This window comes from Neopsephotus bourkii, unplaced genomic scaffold (assembly GCF_033783945.1).
Source record: "Neopsephotus bourkii isolate Nb327-2 ecotype Australia unplaced genomic scaffold, CSIRO-AGI_Nbou_v1 NB_1846, whole genome shotgun sequence".
Taxonomy (NCBI): Eukaryota; Metazoa; Chordata; class Aves; order Psittaciformes; family Psittacidae; genus Neopsephotus; species Neopsephotus bourkii.
Genome location: NW_026902319.1, coordinates 592,783 through 599,208, shown reverse-complemented (window position 1 = coordinate 599,208; position 6,426 = coordinate 592,783).

The following is a 6,426-nucleotide window of genomic DNA, read 5'->3' as shown; positions in this document are numbered from 1 at the left end:
AGGTATCCACACACCAAGTGATGAAGTCAGAGCTCCCCTCAATCTCATGGTACACAGTTCACACCATAGAGTCTTAAAAACCTCTCTTCAGAGGGTTTTGGTTACAAATCATCCAGACCTGATGCAATTAAATGCTCTAAGTCATTAATACTAATAAGATTTAATCCCCATTTAGAAATTATTTGCATTTTTATGCATTCTTTTAGCATGGATCATCACGAAGTTCTTTGGTATTCATGAGGTTGCAATTTGTGTATTTCCATAATTACCTCATCATAGTCTCTATTAGATAATGGACCAAGGGCATAAAACACCAAGCAGAATTCAAAAGCAGTATTGATTCACCACTCCATTGGGAGACTGATTTCCCCTCGTCCTTGAAGCAGAGCTCACAGGAAAGCCTTGGAAAAGAGCTCTGTCACAGCATGGGCTAGGGCTTGCAGGTTGAAACGAGAAAAAACCAAACCAGCAAATCTATGCTTGATCATTACAGCTTATGGGAGTTTCCCTACCCACGATTGAAAAGTTCTCTGCACAGCTCCCCTGGGCTTAATAGGATTATACCACATGCATTGCAAGCTAAGAAATCCCAGTCATTTCAGTTCCATGATTTTTAAAGCAGGACACAGCTGAGAGATGAAGGGCTCACACAAACACCTTCTGCACACCAGGTCCAAAAATGGCTTGGACAGTCCTTCACACCAGGGCACTTCTACTGTGTCCCCTAAGGGAAATTTTGCTTCAAAAAACTAACCTAACCCAAAGTTCAGGAGCAGTCAGCATGGATTCACCAAAGGGAAATCATGATTAGCCAAACTGATTGCTTTCTACTATGGGACAACTGGTTGGATAGGTGAGGGGAGAGTAGTGGATGTTGTCTACATGGACTTCAGCAAGGCTTTCAACACTGTACCTTATGACATCCTCGTAGGCAAGCTGAGGAAGTGCGTGCTGGACAAGTGGACTGTGGGGTGGATTGAGAACTGGTTGAATGGCAGGTATCAGAGTCATGATCAGTGACACAGAGGGAGGAATAACTCCACACACCAGTACAGACTGGGGGCTGACCTGCTGGAAAGCAGATCTGCAGAAAAGGACCTGGGGGTCCTGGTGGACAATGAGATGTCCATGAACCAGCAATGTGCCCTTGTGGCCAAGCAGACCAATTGTATCCTGAGCTGTATTAGGAAGAGCATTGCCAGCAGGTTAAGGGAGGTAATCCTCCCTCTCTGTTGAGCCCTGGGGAAGCCTCCCCTGGAGTACTGTGTCCAGTTCTGGGCTCCCCAGCACAAGAAAGACATGGAGCCCATGAAGCTGCTTGTCTGGAGCATCTTTCATATGAGGAAAGGCTGAGGGAGCTGGGTCTGTTAAGCCTAGAGAAGAGAAGTCTTAGGGGAGGTCTCATCAATGTATATAGATAACTACAGGGAAGATGTCAAGAGGATGGGGCCAGACTCCTCTCAGTCGTATCAAGCACCAGGATTAGAGACAACAGGCATTAGCTAAAACACAGTAAGTTCCACCTGAACATGAGAAATAACTTCTTTACTTGTGAGGGTGACGGAGCACAGGAATAGGTTACCCAGAGAGGCTGCGAAGTCTTCTTCCCTAGAGATATTCAAGAGCTGCCTGGACACAATTCTGATTAATATGTTCTAAGTGACCCTGCTAGAGCAGGGAGTTTGGACTAGCTGACCTCCAGTGGTCCCTTCCAAACTCAACCATGCTGTGATTCATGGAGGTGCACTGGAGGGAGAGACAGATGAATTTCATAAAATCCTTTTTGTGTACTTGGGGATGGATATGAAACGATTTAAAATTAACAGGCTTAGGTCAGTGCTGGGCAAGTGATCTAAAACATCCAATAAATAATTCACCCCAGCAACATACATCACTGTGCAGCCTGGTCTGTGACGCACACCATGTCAGGGGGAGAAAGGGGGGGGTCTCACTTGGTGATAGAGACAACTTGATTCAGTGAATAATCCAAAATCCCATAAATGATTCATCGCTGGATTAAAAGCTATAGATTTCTCTATAAAAATCTCCATCCTGCATTAAATATGCAGATGATTGTGTAATGTTTATTAACTACTGGATAGCTTAGTTAAGAATGACACGGGCTCTAGTGCTTGAGAACAACTCTGAAGACATAAATCTTCATTAGATTTACATCTAAGCATGAAAAAAAGGTTGCCTTCAAGGATTCAAGGTTCACTAACATCAGCAGAACTACAGAGCATGCACTAGGATACGAGAGAGGAGAGACAGGACTTAGTACTTCTTGGTTTAGAAGAACATAACTATACACAGGCCTTACTCCCTGGTTTGGATTACCTACCCTGCCCCTCTTTTCCTAGGTAGTAACAAAAAAATTCTCCAAACCCACAAAAACCTAGAAAAACAAAAACACCACAAGAAAAACATCAAACCCAAACAACCAAAAACCTCACACCCAACCTTCTCCTTTATTCTAGATATTAAAAAAGAAAAAGATCTCTTGTTTTAAATAGAATGAACAGCTTCTTTCCTTCTTGGAGAAAAAAAAAAAACAACAAAAAACAAAGCAAACAAAAAAGCCCAAGCAAACAAAAAACATTTTGGGAAGTGCAGACTTTCCTTCTTGGAGAAGTCTCATGCTTGAAAGACTAAAGAAAGCCAATGAGCTCACACCAGAGATCATTCCCCAGCACCCTCCTCCCCAGTCCTTCCAATGGTTTTCGCACTAACTAGCTTGCATCCAGTGTCTTTGTGGCCTCCTGTCTCAACTTTGCCAAGACCAACAGCCTGTCTCATGAGCTTGATAGCAGGAAGCAAAGGATGCAGAGATGAGCTATGGGATGGCTAGAGGCTGACATTTCTTTTGCCAGGTCACTGCTGATGCAGTGATTGCAGAGGTGCTGTGTCTTAGGGTTTATGTTTTAAATCAGCAAGAGAAACCAAGCCATGCTGCTCCCAGCTGCGGTTAGAAATCAGTGGGAGGAGGAAACCAAGGAGTGCATGGCCACCACGGCCTCAGGAGCACAGGAAAACCAGGATATGTCTGTGACTTCCAGGAAATAGTGTTCCTAGAGGGCACATAAGCCAGAGCAAATGCCAAGCGTGCTGAAAGCGTGCCTTGGGGTGAGCCGTGAGCTGATCTCCCGGCTAAGATCGTGCCTAAAGGATGGATTCATTTCTTCTGCTTGGTGCAGAAAACCTCCAACACCTCTGCAGCCTCTTCTATCCTCTCCAGCCGTTTCTCTGCCTCTTCTATCCTCTCCAGCCGTTTCTCTTGCTCCGTCTCTGCGGCTCAATTTTGCCCTCTGCTGTCACGTCTGCAGCAGCACGTCCCATTTCCCCTGTACCAGGCTAGAATTTTCCACTTTTTCATGCATTCATCTCACACTGTGCGGTTATCTCTGTTCTTTCCCCAAGTCCCATGATGCTATTTATTCTTATTTCTAATTTCCTACATACTCAGCCACATTCTTCCCTTCTGCTTGCTCTTTCTTAAGCTCCAATGAGATTCCACCTTCGGAACCCAGAGATTTATTTATATTAACCTTAAAAAATGCCTAGAAAAGCCCATTAACGCTAAGAAACAAACCTGGAAACATAATGAAATGTGCTGCTGAGATGGAAAGGGACTATCAGAGCAGGGAGCTCCAATAAAGCTTATTAAGAGATGTCTCATTAATCTCAAAACAATATTTAATTTATTCCTCTGGTTTCTCTTTAAGAGATTTGTATTCCTAACTCAGTGCTTGCCTTTTTCTTTCTCACTTTTTTCTTTCTCTTTTCCTCCTGTTTTCTCATTACCCAGTCCCAAAATATCCAGATCTCCCTTTTTAATTGCTTTTCTGCACCTCTTCCATACTAATCGGGTAGTTCAGTCATTATCTCTTCACGTCAGACCTCCTTTACCCGTTTTTAATCACTCATTTTGATACAAACAATTGTCCACAAAGTACTGGGGTCCAGCAAAAATTATTACTTGGACCAAAACCTAAATCCTTCATTAATTAACCACCTCTCTCCATGGAGCAGAGCCAGACTTCCCAGGTAGAACACCAGTTAGGCTTGACATGGACCGAGCAAATTAAAACCTGCTTTGCTCTAGCCACAGGCTTCCAGCACAGCCCCGTAAACACCGCAATAACTTCAGCAGCTCAGAGCACTGGGGAGAGGCATTAAACCTGGGTGATTTCAGGTCTTGGTGTTGGCAGTTTGAGAGGTGGCAGGAGGCAAGGCCTGGGGGGACCGGAGCTTTGGGGACACGCACAGCAGTTATAAAGGAAATGGCTTTGCTTGTTGGCAGTTTCTAAGAGGTGTGGGAGGGCAGGGTGAAGGACATGTACATGGGGAGACTTTGCAGGGAGACCTGCTTCAGTGAGCTCAACAAGCAACAAGTTGCAGCAAAGGGGCTCTTGAGGAAACCTGCACCCCACAGCTTGGCAGCACGAACCTCACAGCCCTATCAGGGGCCAGGTTGCTTTGGTCACAGTTTTCCCAGTCTGAAACACTGGCCCCAGTAGGCCTTTGCAGTTTATACCCTGTGTATTGTTTTAACGAGGGTTTTCTTGGCTACAGTGCTTTACCTTTACTCAAATGCACTGCTGCTTTGCCTTCCAAGGTAAAAGTCCTAAAAATAAAGACCAGATCTTCCAGATGCCAATGACATAGTCTCTGACAGCCTTTTCTTTCTAAAAACCTGCTGCTTTCATTAAGTCTTTCTTCACTAGACCCAGAAACTCAATTCTGAGACTTCAGCTGCTTTTGGAAAACATCGTTTCTTTTTCCTCCAGCTACATTTTAAAAGGCTTCCTTTCACCTTTCACTGAGCACACTGACAGCCAGGGTCAGCTCTGCAGAAATCACTCCATTCCATTTTCATTTAAATATAACCCTCCCAGAGTCCTTGCTTCCAATTGCCACTCTAAACCCAAACCTCAGTCTCAGTAATTGGGGTAGATAAAAAGACAAATAAATACTCAGCAGCATAAGTTACACTTACAGATCCCCTACAGCATTTCTGGGCTGCATTTCCACATGGCTGAGCAGATCAAACTCACTTTGTTGGCTCTTACTTCTTGTGTCCTTTTGCAGCTCCACAAAGCAGGGCCTTCAAGTCCAGCCAGCACCACAGCAAATGTGCTAGAACCTTCCCAAGCAAGAGCCAGCCCTGCTCTGAAGAAGTCATTAGTGAAGAACTAATTAACAAGAGCAAAAAGATTGGCCCAGCCTTGCCAATTGGAAGATGCAAGATATTGCTGCCTTAATTAGCAGGTTTACTTGAGGGGAGAAAAAACCTAAAAGGGGCTTTGTCTTAAAGGAGTACATCAAAATTTTGGGTGCTTTTCTGGTTTGGTTCCCCCCCCCCCCACTTTTTATTTACATCCATATTCACGTGGGATTCATGCCTAAAGCAGAATTGGGTGCCCCAGGCTCAGCACATGCTGTATGTTGGGCTAGTGGCAACCACATTAACTAGCATGGGATAAACACAGGGCTCAGCTGAGCAAACCCAGCCTGGAGCCTTCAGGCCACATCCTCTATCTGAGGACCCTCTTTTGCTCCCACAGCCCTGCCAGACTAGGGTGTGCAGCAGGATGCTGAACCCAGGCATGACACAGAGGGACCCCAAAGAGGAACCTCCCCTGCTTCCCACTAACTCTCGGCTTGTGAGGAGATGCTGCAGAGTCAAAAAGTCTCACCACAGCCCTGAGCATGACTAGTGGGGAAGTCCAGAGCTGCCACGCAATGTTTGATTCTGATCAAATGCTATCCCCACAGTATGCTCTTACTTCACGTTGTCATTGCCCAGACATGCCATAGCAGAGACTGGTGGACTCAAGGCAATGGAGATAACAGTGTCATGGATTTGAACTTTTTCCCATGACATTCACATAGTTACCACAGCAGTGGTGAGGACCCCAATGTGATACACAAAATCTCTGCACCATATCCCACATATGATCCCCCAGCAGCCATGGCCAGTCCCACTTTGCTAACGACCCCAGGCTGGTTACCAACTCAGTCTGATTTCTAAAGCCTAAATTTCAATTGAGCTGAAACACAAGCAAAAGCCCCCTCACAAATGGTGCAATTAGTGTGGTTAAATGATGGGCTTCACTCTACCGTGCACTGCCAATCTGCCCCACAACCACTCGAAGGTTCCATTTTTCCCAGCTGAGTATAAGACAAGGTTAGTACTGCAGAACTATTTTCTCCCCCACAACCCTTCTGTCCCACTAGAAGCAGCAGAAGGTGAATGCCACACTTCATCTATTTTTTTCTGCTGTTTTTAATCTCCCCAGAGCCTTTCCATGGAGATCACACAATCTTTGCCTTTGCTACTCAGGATCAGAGGTGGTTTCAACCACACTGCATGGGCACCTGAAGCAATGCCCAAGTATTGAAGATGTGGTTGTGCTCTGTGTCATG